This window comes from Streptopelia decaocto, assembly GCF_964273445.1.
Source record: "Streptopelia decaocto genome assembly, chromosome: 1".
NCBI lineage: Eukaryota > Metazoa > Chordata > Aves > Columbiformes > Columbidae > Streptopelia > Streptopelia decaocto.
Window position 1 is genome coordinate 33,708,912 of NC_138663.1, and position 15,045 is coordinate 33,723,956.

The 15,045-nt window shown below is 37.8% G+C and overlaps 1 protein-coding gene across 3 annotated transcripts in view; it reads right to left on the minus strand.

Annotated features, from left to right (window-relative positions):
- Positions 1-7,807, minus strand: part of SLC38A4 (solute carrier family 38 member 4) — a 34,250-nt gene extending 26,443 nt beyond the window's left edge. For all 3 annotated transcript variants that reach the window (XM_082063759.1, XM_082063761.1, XM_082063758.1), the window contains exon 1: positions 7,530-7,807. The gene's annotated coding sequence lies outside the window, so the exon portion shown is untranslated. The remainder of the gene's footprint in view (positions 1-7,529) is intronic.
- Between the last annotated feature and the right edge of the window lie 7,238 nt (positions 7,808-15,045).

Genomic DNA, 15,045 nt, shown 5'->3' on the forward strand with positions numbered 1-15,045 from the left:
GGACCATTTCAACAGTCCAGTGATTTCTGGAACAGATTTTCTGGTGAAAGACCAGCATGTTTTGGCTTAGGAAATCTTTTCATCTTCACAAATACACTCTAAATACATAACTACCACAGAGAGCTCAAAGTGCCCTTGAAAAATAATAATATATATGAATTTCGCAAAACAAAATTGAGGATAGTTGGTAAATGTATTTAATTCTCTGTAGCATAATAGCTGGTATGTTTGGAAAAAAAAGTTGCAATATCCTGTTTTTCCTTTGCAAAACCCTAATTTCTTCTTATTCTCAACTTTATTCTAGTCTCTCTGTCAGCAATGACCTTCACAGGGCAGGCATGAAAAGCTGCATTTGCAACTGGTTACAGTGAACTGAGGAAGAGCTAAAATAAAATATTAAATAAAACTCAAATAATTAATTTTAAGGAGTAGAATTCCTTATAATAAATACAAGTTTCAGAATCATGGCTATAATTTACAATATCTTAATTGCTTTACTATTATGCTTTTTGACTTAATGTGCTTATAACATAAAGCATGACTACAGATGGGACAAGATATTTGTGTATCCCTGTTGGAACAATTCTTGCCAGTGCAGAGTGTATTTATTGTTGCCTATCATTTATAAGCAGTAGGGAAAGACAGAGAAGTTCAGGTTCATAACACCTAACAAAAGGCACTTCACTGCAATGACTAAGAAAGAAGACAATTTGCCTTAGGGTCTGAATGATCTCGATGGACGGAGACAGGAACAAGGCAGGAAACAATTCAGCACACTTAGAAGGGGCTTATGGTCACCAGCCAGCTTCTTTCATACACTCCGTTCAAGTACTTGAAGGCTGATGCTATGAGTCTTGGCTTTGGGAAGGGTTTATGTGTTGTTTATACTATTTAGAAGAAGGAATTACCATGCAAAATTCATTTTGCCTTCTTTCTAATTGAATGATGTAATGAAGGGACAAAAACATCCTCTCTAGATATTTTCACCAGGCCTTCTGCTGTTCCACACCCCACATAAAAATGATTACTTCAGTGGTGCTGATCCCCCTCCATTATTTTCAGAACACATTCAGGAACATCTCACACTGTCAGGACAATTATTCCTGGCTTCGAGCCTTCCCTGAGTGAAGACAGGGGCTACCTGGAGATTTTTCACTGCAAGCTTGTGTCTATTGTTTGCTCTGAAAGTGCCCATGTGTGCTAGAGAGAACATATTGTCCATTCTCTACATGGAACGAGGCTGAGCAAACAAAGCTGCAGGGCAGAGGAATGATGAATTCACTAGCTAGTGAATAGCCTCTGCTCGATAACATGCAATAAAATACTATGGTTTTATATGTTTTTAAATATAAAAATATTCCTCACTGAGGAATATTGAGTTGTTAAATCACTTTAGCTATCTCCTGATATGTATAAGAAGTCTTCTTAACATCCCTGATTGTTTGGAGCTATATATTGCAATTTATCCAGTCTCTTTACACTGTGTTATTTGCTAAGTGTAGAGAACTGCTCTTTCATGTAACTAACAGCGTGCCTGTGCTTTCTCATAGCTGCTGCCATGTTCTGCCCAAATGTGAGTGAGTGATTTCAGGCTCTTGAGGGTACCACTGTTTTGGCACCTGTGACTTGAGCAGTGAGTGGTGCTGAGATTCATGGGCCCTGGGAGCATCCAGAGCTGGGCACTAGGTGTGTCTTTGGGACCTCGGCTTCTTTCAAGATCTGAAAAACCCATAGGTCCAGATCTGATGGTTGTAAAGGAGTTAAACCTAGTTTGATATTTTGGTCCCCATCCTCATTTGAGCGGGCTATTTTTTGCAGCAGCTGCAATGACCCCTGCATCCTGAGCAATTAATCAGAAGCAGCCCAGCTTAGATCCAACCTGCCAGAACATTTCATCTGGGTGGTTCCCATCTCTGCTGCCACCTCTCATGAAGGTCCTTCAGATGTTAGTGAGGAAAGGTTTCCAGCAGGATAACTTGCTATGCTAGCCTGTTTGTGGCTCCCTCTTCCCTGTAGCCCAATGCTTGTCCCATTGCGTGACCAGACGTGTCCACCATGGCATGTGTCCACAGTTATCTACCATGAGACAAACACACTTCCAGTCACACAGGCTGGGGAGAGCTCACCATTTATCATTTAATAGGCAACACATACATACGTTTTTGTTCATGTCTAGTCAGCCAGAGAAGCTCATATTTGTTTAGTAGTGTACAGCTCTCAAATGCCTCCATATGTGCTGGCATGATGTGCTGGAATGGCAGAGCTGGCCACCGCTACTTCTCACCTCAGGGTCACAGAGGGAAGGCTTGGAAGAACTCTCGTGAAACCATATGGATTGTATTAGCTAGAGTGCAGCCAGCAGGACAAGGGCAGGGAAAAGATTATTCCCCTCCACCTGACACAGTTGAGTTTTGCCCTCCCCTGCTACAAAAATGGAGTGCAGCAAAACGGTGGTGGACTGCAAGGCATAAAATGGGACTTGGAGGAGCTTGGCTTGGTCAGCCTGCAGAAAGCAAGGCTAAGGAGAGATATTATTGCTATCTACAACAACCTAATGGGGATATGGAGGACAGAGACAGGCTTTCCTTGGAAGCAGAAAGGCACTGAACAGGGTTAGCAACACCTGGGTCCTTCCTGACCGAGGCCACAAGCATAGTTGTAGCATGGTGAGCTAAGGAAAAGGGACAGGCAGAGGGACAGGTCACCACTTTTGTTGGACCACTGACCTAGCTGGAAAAGTGTTCCAACTCTTCCTAACAGGCATTTGTCCAGTCTGTCCTTGACCGTGTTTTTATTAACCATGATTTTGCCATTTGTATTCTGGCTGTTATTACATTAGGAGTCAATGTTTTTTATGAAACATGCAAAAAAGCCACTGATAACTTAGTTTCACCAGTAATCTTTAGGGTCCTGTGACCACATTTCTTTTAATAAAAATAACAATGTGTTCATATAACCTATATGCAATTAAAATCAGCCCATGAAAACAATCATATTTCCCTTTCATTAGAAGACTCTGTGGGAGAGCAATACTGTTATTTGTGCTGCCTGAGCAGTGTATAATGCTTTGCAGCACTTAACAACATTACTTAAACCCTGAGAGCAGAGTCAGCTCTTTAGAAGGAATCAGGATGAGGTACCACTCTTAAAAAGTTTTATATTTACAACAGGAAAAGCATGCCTTCAGAGACCTATGGGTGTTGACAGATTACAAGGATTTCCCATTTATTAAAATGAATGAAAAAGATGTGAAACCAATACATTCCTGGTCTGGTAGAGGGTGAGACTCTTACCAATTCTGGCAGTGAGAGGAAGACTGTTGTACACCTGGTCCTGATCTCCCCAGGTGCCCTACAGTTAGTCCAGGACATAAAACTGAATGCCCTGTCTGGTGCACCTATCACCTGGGCAAGGTTGAGCAGCTCTGGACTTGGACAACTCAGGCTCTACAAAGTCAAAGTTTCTTCACTGTTCAATCTGCTGAATCTGTTCGAAATACAGCATGTAGACATGTGTATATGGTTGAGTTGTAGCCTAACAAAGCCTTAGTTCTCCTCTGCTGTGCTCCTAAGGGTTCCATGGTTTGGACTTTGAGCACTGAAAGTTCCAGTGCGTGTCCACCCAAAATACACCTTGTAGACAAACTCACAGCAGCTCAGAACAAGATGTCTCAATGTCCTTAATGGGTCTGATCCATTCTCTGCTCCCCAGACCTCCATCTGCAACACTGGGGATGCAGTACATCTCCATTTCCCTTGGACATCACAGGCATAAGTACATTCAGGACTAAGCAGCAAAGGAGCATGTAGGCCATGAAGGAGAACCCACTGCCATTTATCAGCTATTTAATGAATTAATGATACAGTAAAGCCACATAACAAAAGACAGTGTACAAAATGGGTTAAAATAATCAAAACATATTCTATGTGAAACATTCTTGTTCTTATTTTTTTTTCTGTTGAAATTTCATATCTAGAAAATCTTCGTCAGTTTCACATACATGTCTTGATAGTGTTCCTTACCCCATGGTAGTGACTTCTTGTAATGCTTTGTGAGTTTCTAAAAAAAATTTGAAAATCACCAGATGACTTATAACAATGATTCATGTTATTGTTATTGCTCATTATTATCATTTGTCATATGAGACAATGCCTGGCTGTGTATTTTTCCTCTTTTAAAAGAGAAATTTGGCTCAGCACTGAAAGCTCCAAATTCTGTTTATTATACTAGCTGAAACATGTTTATTACACTGTCATGTTTTTATATCCCTCCTGCTACCTTGTGTAAAACATACTTTTGTTCTGACCAAACTGTGAAAATTCTGCAAGGTTTTGCACTTTCTGATCAAGCCGTTGATCCACTGAGTTCAACAGCCTCACATGATGGTAGCCGGGATCTGACCCAGCAGATTGCCTCCCATCTCTCAGTACCACACCTAAACCTGAGAGGCACTCCATGGGGAAGATGCCTTCATTAATCCCAGTCCTGATTTATGAGATTTCCTGAGTTTTAAACTCTATTTTTTCCTAAAATTGTGAGTTAGTAACAGTTTTGTACTGCCTGTCTTTATGGGTGTTAGCATAACGGCATTTGATCGAGAGGCCACAGGAGACATATGTAATAGCTAAAAATAACCGTGATAAAGAAACAGTAACGAAACTCTCTTTTTTTTTTTTTTTTTTTTTTTTTTTTTTTCATGTTGCAGCTGCAAAGAATTTGTGCAGAATCTTGGCCGAGAGGCTTTCCAGGCACTTAACTGAGCTTTTTGGACCCCTGATCCACACTGACTCCACAGCTTGGTGGCAAGATGTCTGCTAAGCATCTTTCTGTACACAAATAGCAATCAGAGAAAGTCACCTTATGGGAACTCAGTCACCGTTGTTATCTCCTTGATTGTGGACTGTATCTGAAAGACTAACAAGCTCTCCCTTTTGAACCTGGTGTCTGGAAATATGCATTCCTAAATTCTGCCATTAGATCTAATGAATTACATTACCTTGGTCTACAAATCTTACGCAGTCAGTATTGTCTGTGAGTCAATAAACAATGAGATGTTGCTAGAAATACACTAAACGTTCATTGTGGCATGAAAACCTCCCAAAGAGTTTGCTTGGTTATATAGCGATGTCAATATTTATTGTCATTGTCACAGACCCAGAAAAGTTACACAGTCATGGCCAGGATGCTACATTTCCAGTCCATTTAGGGTTACATACGACATTCTCCCTCCACTTTTAAATTTAAGAGATATTGCATCAGAACTAGTGCCAATGAAATGGGTTTTTCAATCAGTTCAAACACTGTTGGGAAAGGAAGGGAACCAGTGACCAACATAGCTGGGCTGCTGTTTCTTTCTCCAGAGATGCTGGCTGGGTTTGAATCCTGGTGGAGTGATGTTAACACTGTAGTGCCACAACTCCCATAAGTCAACATAAATAAATGCTGACGCTAAAAGAGGCACTGACATCTTCCAGCCATGACCAAATCACTGTTTTGACTCTCCTTGCTTCTCCACTGACTGCAAATAGTCATAAATACATATGGGAGAGAAAAAAAAAGAAAAAGAAAAAAAAAAAAAGGGGCTGGTTTTAACCTAGAGCATTGCCCCGTTCCCACTCACCATGTGGTTGCACAAACAATTGGCAAAGGGAGAGAGATGCAAGTGGCAATAAGCAGGTAGAGAACTGGAAGGTAAACCAGGACTGTGTATTCCAGTTTAAACTGATTGTGGAGCTAGCAAATAACCTACAGCACTTGTACAACATTCCCTCACAGCTAAAGAGGAGCAGAGGGCGGATGAGCAAAAGCAGGAGGCAGACTTCCCTAGTTGATCGTATCCAGATTGGGCAGATGGGACAAAGCTATTTTTTGACTCAGAGAAAATGCCATCAGAAATTTTAAAGATAGTCTAAACATAGCTAAAGTACCCTCCACTCACAAAGGTGCTTCATATCATCCATGATGATATCCAAAATCAAGTACTGATAGTTTTGTTGCTCTTTTAAATGAGAACTGCTGTCTCATCTTTTTTTTTTTGAAATGAAAATCACTTGCCTCATAAAAAGTTTTTATGTTTCAGAAAATTATAGTGAGAATAATGTTTCTTAATAATGACTCTTCTAACAGAATTACTTAAAACAATTAAATCTATTAGTTCAATAAAATTCTTCAACTGCACTGCAATATTTTGGCACTGTGACTGGTTGAGTTTACTGCCTTTCCAATTAATGAAATATTGGTTCCTTCAGCAATTACACTCTGATTAGTCCGCAGTGAGAACATTTTCAATTACTCATCCCCCAGTGCTGTCAAAGGACTGTTATTGCTGGCTTTTCATTCTCCCTTTAATCCTAAATTAACAGAGTTTATAACAATCCTTGTTCAGTAGAATTCTTGGAAAAAATTGATTTTGAATTTTATCTGTGTTGAAGCTTCATTGGCATAGGCAATCCAAGGAGTAACATTATTAGACAGTGGAGCGTCATGCCAGCCACAACCATCTAATGTTTTTGGCTTAATTTTAGAAATTGAAGATATTGCTCTTCAGGTACAAGTAAGAGTTAATGTCAAAAAGTGGGATAAAAAAGTAACTGTTTATCACAACATAGTGTAAAGAGTCTTTTCATAGCCCAAGTAATCAAGCTTCTGTCAAGGTGAGATAATTGTCAATCAAACTCTGAATTCAAACACAGCTGCTAAAAATCAGAGACAAATGAAGCCCAGCACTTCACTGCAGTTTGAGCACCCAATTCAGAAGCAAGTGAAGTGTCTTGAAAGTAGCTGAGACCCTGTTGTAAATCCATGCAGTGGTAAAAGCACTCAGAAAATAAGTCCAAATTGGAGAATTTTGTCTTTCTGAAACTAAGAACAAATGTATTTACCATGCTGGTCAAAATTATATTTAATGATAAAGTCTGTTAGTGTATCAGGTGGGTGTTGTGTGTTTTTTTTTTTTTTTTAAATTCTGAAGAAAAAGTGGTTCAAGGGTACTGTCAGTAGGCAATTAGTATTTATTTTAATCAAATCCTATCAGTAAAAGCTTTTTCCTGGCTCAGCACACTGAATGAACACGCCAGAGAAGACTGTGAGCAATAAGCAGTCACCATTTCTGCAAGGACTCATACACTTTTTTGTTTCGCTCTTGTAAGTTGAAAGCAATCAGCAATTACATATAAAAATACTACTAAAACAGAGCTCCATTTATATTTATGTTTTACAACATTGTTTTCCATGTCTTTTTTTCTCAAATGTTACAAATTATTTAACATGTTATAAGTTTTATCACTTACTCTATTTGACTCCGTTATGTACAGTTTGGATTAAAATCTGGAAATCAACAATTCTCACAGGAAATTAAATTTTTACTTTTACGTGCTCCACATTCATACACCACTATTGTGTGTTATACTATTGCCTAATTTTGCACAAATATCGATTAGTAATTTCGTAAGTCTGAAAACCACAATACCCAGGTGACGACCATGACCCTAGAAAAAGTCTAGAGAAAACAACCTCATTACGAGACATACCTTGCAATAGGTGTTTGTTTAAGTGGAAATCCACAAGAGCAGCTGCCCGGTGCAATGGTACATATTTGCTTCTGAAGCCTTTCTCAAAGGCACTATTTAAACATGTTGATGAACTGAGCTGGATTTCTCCCCACCTTCATTCCAGCAAAACAAGGAGACTCAGAAGATAAAATTTGGTTTGTTATTGCAAGTAGTGCTATGCGGTAAGTGAGAAATTTACTTTCTATAGTCCTATTTAAATATGAAGGTGGGAAACTTCCATGTTCCTGTACAGATACAATGTCTGTGTGTACCGCTCAGTGACATTTCTATTTGAAAATGAATATGCTTCTATTTCTAGAAGTGTTTGTGTATAGAGCTCCTTCTTCTCCATATTTGGCCTGATATTAAAGATCTGGCTGCTCTAGCTTCACCACTTTGTCAAGAGGGAATTAAGAATTACAGGATAGAGAATATCAGTCCAATTCAAGATATATGACTTCTTTCAGATCTGATTCTGATTTACATTAAACTGTAAAAAACTGGGAATGATAACAAGGGTTTTATGATGTGTGCGGCTGGCCCAGCTATCACTAAATTTCACACAGCATCCTGAACAGCAGCAGCGATAACAGAGACTTTTCAATGTCCCCCAGTCCGGGCTAAGTTTGATCCTTTGACGTAGAGGGGAATGTTTGTGTCTCCTGAGCCAGTTGCACTTTACACTTCCTTTCTGGGATCTGTTTTAGCCTTTCTGCTGCCAGTGTCTGGATGGGAATCCCTTCAGCCTGTCAACACCTAACTTTAATTAGCTGAAGAAATTTCTCAAAGTACTCCTTCTCTCCTGGAGCTGCTTTCTGCAACCATTCTAGCTCAAAATTAAGAAAAAAAAAAAAAAGGGATCAGGAGAGACAAAAGGCAAGTCATCTGTGGACCATGACTGAGTTGGTGTCACTCTTCTTCTCCTCCACTGTTGACCAATAATGTAAATTGTCAGAAAGAGGTTGATCCAATGTTCCTTCTACTCCTGTGGGAAATATTTATGCATGTGACCACTCACGCATGGAGGAAGATTTGAAGGTGGTGAAACACTGGCACATGTTGCTCGGAGAGATGGTAGATGCTCCGTCCCTGGAAACATTCAAGCCCAGGCTGGACGGGGTTCTGAGCAACCTGATCTGGTTGAAAAAGTCCCTGCTCATTATGGGGGAGGTTGGACTAGGTGACCTTTAAAGGTCCTTTCCAAGCTAAACTATTCTATGATTTTGTTATTCTAATTTAACAGTATGCTAAGTTCAACAAAAGCAAGCTTTCTCAGAGCAGGAGTGATGTTTTCCATCGTAAAATAGAAACAAAAATGTACAAGATGAGTCATGCTTTTCAGATGTCTGAGAGTTCTGTGACACCTATTTCAAACAAGCTAGAAGGTTCCATCAGCCACTTGCTCTTTCATTTGTTTTGTGTCTTCACCTGCATTGGTGTCTGTAGGCAATAAACAATAAAGTAGAAACATTGACTGAATCCTGAGATACTCATTCAGGCTAAAGTCTTATTACTGGCAAAGGAAGACTTGAGTAGGGGACTTATCGTCCCCTATTTTTTTCACTGTAAAAAGGAAAAAATAATAAAAAATCACATTCCTGCAGAATCCAGCAATTTTCCTCCTCTCAGTTTCAGTAATCAGAACATTACCAACTAATCTGTTTTAAAAACAAGAAGGGTAAAACCATGCTTCCTAACAGGACCTGTGGTAGACTTGAAAAGCAAAGGTTGGTTCCTTAGATTTCAACCTTTGGTTTCACAGTGGAATTTTCTGATTCTTTTTCACTTACCTGTCTTTTATCCTCCTCTGTCTTTAATGTTAATTTCTGAAATATGACTTTCAAATTTTCAGAGCTAATTTCTGGAAAAATAAAGAAAAAAAGATAAAGTGAGCTATATTAGGAATCAAAAGTGTTCTGTAAATTAAGATATTAAATTGCTAGAAATACAGGAAGATGTTATAATTTTTTGTTGTAATGTTATGTAATTTTCTTTTTACTTTAAAGTAAACTTTACCTTGAAGCAAAATGGGCTAATGCTTCTATTTTTAATAGTGTATAGAGAAACTGTCCATAGTGGTTATGAAATCCAGATCATGAAGACTAGATGGTAATCTTGACTACTACTACTTGCAAAACTCATCAGTGGTAGGGACATATGATACATTTTTCAGCTCCTAATATTCAGTTCTGGAGAGACTAAAAGTGTGATAATAATTTCCTTCCTATTTCACAATGACTTTTAAAAACCCGTTAGTACTTGTAGAATGTTTTCATTGGCTAAAATGCTGTACAAAATTCATCTTTTAATTGGACATCTGACCTTAATGTAACATTCTTAAACATTTTCATGTATTTCTTGATACTAAAATTCTTACATTTTTCTATTACTTCCTTCAAACTCTGAAGTCTTCAGCCATGATATGGTCTAGCAGCTGATCTTACACAAAGCTGTGTCTTGCATAATTTGAAAGTGACGTTCAAAATGTTGACACACTCAGATAATTCAGTTGATTTTTTTTTAGTGATGAAAATTATCATACAGTGGTTCTGAATTTTTGCTTTCTGATGCAACAGCAGCAGGCTAAAATAATGTCGAATTATGTACCAAGAGTGTCTGTCAGATGACTTTCAAGATCACTGGTGGTTCTGAGGTCTTTTGGTAAGATGTAACGCATGAGGTTGTATTTCCAAGTTAGCGGATAAATTTTCTATCATAAGCATAAAGAGAGTAACAACAAGAAGTCTTAGCAGCCAGTGAGGTTCACTAAGAAGTGCTAGATTTATCACAAAACAAAAGCAATGAATATGTATAGTTAACTTCAAACCAATGCATTGTGCCTCAACAAAGTGATACATTTAATAAATGATATCACACTAATACAACATTTTTAGGCATGGACCAAGATTTTTTCCATCCCTTATAAGTATTTTAATACATATTTTTGTCATTTCAAAGTTATACTTCAAATGCATTCTGGTTGGCACTGTCTATAAGGAAACCAGAGAAGTGTCAACTGTTTCAACACATAGGCACCGACCTCCTGAGGCGTGGTAGGAGGTTGCTCTTAGCACATTGCCCTGATATATCACACTGTTTTCTGCTGCTTTTTTCAATATGGCTCAAATGCTACTTTCTGGGTTACACTTATTTGAAAAACTCATATGTGCCTCATCATGTGTAAGATCGACAGGGCTGCCATGATTTGCTCTGCTGATATTATACAGATATTCACCCTTGGGGTCTGAAAACTGTTTTCCAGTGAAGATGCTTAAAAGTAGAACTTTACCATCTTCTTCCGTCCTCCTTGCACCAGTTTTATATGCACAAACGAAGGAAAGAGAAAGAAAGAATATGCTGACTTGCTCTCTTAGGAGGATTTTTTGCACATTGATGAGTAACACTGAAGATAACTGATATGCAAAATGAATACTTGCTCTTAATGGGAAAAAAAAAAGAGATGTATTACGAATGCTTCATTGTAATAATTCTTTTGAAAAGTGAATAGGCTAGTGTTTTAATCACATTCTGGTCATAGGTAGGTGCCATAAGACCTGTAGCATTTAATATGCTCTATTATTCCTTTATTTATATTACAGGACAGTAATTTTTTTACTGTTGTAGCTTTTTACTCTGAATACAGCAATGTTAGCTACTGGCTTGTGTTTGGGAAGAAGGCTTTACTATGTCTGAATTGAAGATGAAGGGCTTTGATTTATGCTATGTAATAACCCAGCTTCTATAGTTTATGTCAGGGCAATATTTGGAACACATCACACCTCTCTCTTTCTGACTCTGGGAGTAAATTCTCAAAAAATAGCCTTACCTTCTCATTACCAGCTAATGATGTACATTTATGATCTGTTTGAGTTTCTCCATCCAACCGTGTTCTTCCTGACTTACGGGAAAGATGTGTTTGTTCAGTGGCACTGTTCAGCTAATTCAGTAATGAGTAGCCATCCTTACTGGCTGACGTGAAGCACAGAAGAAACTGCTCCACTTAAATGTATAGTCTTCATAAGGTAAATGTACAAGCACACATGCAAACCCCAGTATAACAATCAGACCCCATGGGCAAGTTGGAAAAGTAAGTTTGTTTGTTTACTGTAAAATTTTGCTTTTCCACCCAGGCCCTTAAACCCAACAATTCTGAGAAAAAAAAAAAGTGTATTTAAAAATACTTTCGTAGCAGTTTAAAAAAAAAAAAAAATTATTTGGTATAAGGGATTTTGTCTAATATAGACATTTTCTACAACAGTTATTTTAGTAAAAAACAAAACACAACAGAAAACAAATCTCACAAAATTAAAATATTTAATCAGGTCAGCCTACAAATTTATATGTATGCATAATGCAAGAGTTACCCTGACATACTCAGGGGAGCTCATAGAGAGAAATATTCTCAGAAAGTTACTTACTCTTTTTCAAAGTAAATGAATAAAAAAATAAATAGGTGCCAAAAAGATAAATGCATTCAATTGCTTCCAACTATTCACTCCCTTTCTTAGGTGTTATCCTGGAAAGTGACTTAAATAATTGCTCAAAAAGAATGCACTGGAATCTACAAGTTAAATTTATGATGCTGTTTACTTAAATTGAGACATTAAATACAGGAACTGAAATCTGGTTCTCCTTTACACAAAAGTGTCTTTATGCCATTCTGGCAGTACAGAAGGGTTATAAAACAAGTACTGCAATTAGTGCCTGACTCAATGCCCACTGGCACCGACTGTAACAGGGAAATGAAAACTAATCCCCACATTTTTCTAAAGATTTTTCTAAATCAAAAATCCCATAACTGTCATCAAAATCACTAGCTACTAAAGAATAGCAAAAAAATCCACTGATTTTTTTAATCTGATTTTTACAACAGAGAACTTAAGGAAGTGATTGAAGCTGTGAAAAAAATACACTAGAAGAGTGCAAAGACTCCTGTGGATTTGTTTAAGTCGCAACAGGAAGACAAGTATTTTTGATAGAAATGCTGACATAACTTTACTAATAGCACCTCTAATAGATATTGTTACAATGTGTATTTACTCAGGTACAGCATTAAATAAGAGATGTGAACTTACCATAGCAACCCCTGCATCACATTGCAGATATGCTGCTTCTAAGATACGGCAAACGTTTCTGAAGAAATACACATGGATATTAGGTAAACATCTATTGATTCCAAATTGTGTTTCAAAAATACTTTTTTGTACTACAATATAAGAAATAGGAGTGTAACCTGATGATGTTTAAATTATTTCATTGTCTCATGATTATTGCCTCAAAATGTAAGTATAAACAACTCTTCAACTCACTATGACAAAAACAGTGGCAAACACATTATTGAGTTCCTCCAAAATATCACTGTGAATCCTTACACTCCCTACTAATGCAGGATACTCACCTGCCAGCAGAATATCCATGTTACATTGTCCTCACTACTACTGAGAAACACAGGCCAACAAACACAGATCAAGATTAAAATGGTTCTGTCATCAAACTGCTGAAATCTCTATCTTTGAATGTAAATTGTCTTTCATGCTCAAATAATGCAATTTCTCCTTTGATACACAGAATTATATTCTTTCAAACCTGAAAACTCCCAGACTCATGAGTTTGCAGACCTACATGGCAGAATTTGGAGAATGAAAAAACATAATGTCAAGGAATATAACTTTGACAACTTCTGCACAACTAAAACATTTTCACCTTGCTGATAGGGCATTCCAATGTATGACAGCCCTGAGCAGGTTCCAGTGCTTCCTTTCCTTTTCCCCGTCTTGTCAAGCTTATCCCACCTGCTGTTGTGGTAACAATCCCATTCTATTTGTGGCTTTTACAGGACCCAAACTGTTCTTGCTTGTATTTTGATAAATATGTGTTATGTAATTTGCGGTTCATACAAAAAGACCAAGGGAAATATGCCAAGGCAGCATAAAGTAGGTGCAGATTAATTAAATGCTCTTGTTTAAGTATAAAAACTCCCCTACAATAAGAAGTTATTTGTTGTTTTTTATCTGTAAAAAGTTATGTCCACTCTGCTGCACCGTTTCAGGCTACAGGTGAGCCATCGCTTTCCTTCCCTGCCTTTAAATGTTGGAGGAGCTCCAGTCAACCAACAGGATTTGGGTATAAATCTTTCAAAGGGTATTCTTAAACTATAAACAAAGCATACCTCACCAAACATATGATCACTTGTATTCAGTGTTGTTCAGCATGTTCATTCACTAAAAATCTAAACTTTTCTGATTAATGATAAACCTTACAGGTCTTCTTGAGTCTTAAACTAGTCAATCTGGGGGTGTGTTGTATTGTTCTAATTAATTTTCATAGTAGTTTTGCTGAACCAACTAATTAAAAAATATATAGACCCTGAAGGCTTGTCAAAAAAATACAGAAGTTTATGTTTAGAATGACTGTGGAAATCTAAGTTAGTGGGATGCTGACTACAATAGATAATTAGTGCAGACCAGAGCAGTAAAATTTGCATGATTTTTGCATTCACCGTTCTGGACAAGTCTGGTTTTGCACATTTTGTGGCAGAAATGATCAGTAACTTTTAGAGTAAAAATAAATACTTGTTAACCATCCCTACTATCGTCATCATCCTTATCTTGTGCTTAGATTTTACTTGTCCTAAACTGTACTATTTCTTCTGGAAGTTGCATTAATAAGGTTTTTTTCTTCTGATTTGGCTGCATTTATGACTGGCTTATGCCAGCAGCTTTCAACCGTTTTAAATTTAAAGACTTCTTATGAATTTTGAATGAGTAAGGATTCTCTGCAGTGAATTTGATCCCACTAACAGAAACCTTGATTTTCTAGATACTTCTCACAAAATCTCAGAAACTGCCAGTCCAGTCAATTTAAAAGGTTAAAACTCCTCCTGTGTTCTATAAAGTCTCTGCTGCCATGCTAGAGTTCCAAAATTCTTCCTCTTTGCTAAGCAGTGAATGATTTATTACCTTGGCATGCTCCCTTCCTCTGCCCTGAGAATTCATGTTCTTCTAAAATTAGACAGTTCAGGAAGGTCTTCTCTCTGCAGTATAGAAATGCAAAAACCTCAAGTATATTGTGAATATTTTTGGTAGCAGAGGCAGAGATTCTGTTAAAGCCTCTAACTATTTTAATAAGCCCGAAGGCCTCATCGTCAATCAGAATGTCTCCGTTTTATCAGAAGGAATTGTGGTTTTTTTCTAACGAACTAGTGTGTTTCTTCACTGAAGATGTTTAAATTCTGATGTAGAAATCTACTGATGAAGCACATCCACCTCAGATGTAATTTATTTTTATTACAACACCATTTCCCCACTGGTTTTCTATTTCCTTGTGTTCATGGAAAGTTATTTATATTTGGGGTAAGGGATGATGCACAGCAACAGAAGGGATGGTTCTCAGCATTGCTCTGCACTGGTGGCATGCCTTGGTCTGGGGTAACCCTGGCTGTTGTGGGACTCATGGGCATACCTTTCCCCTGCCTTGGGGTCTGGGTGCTGCTGGG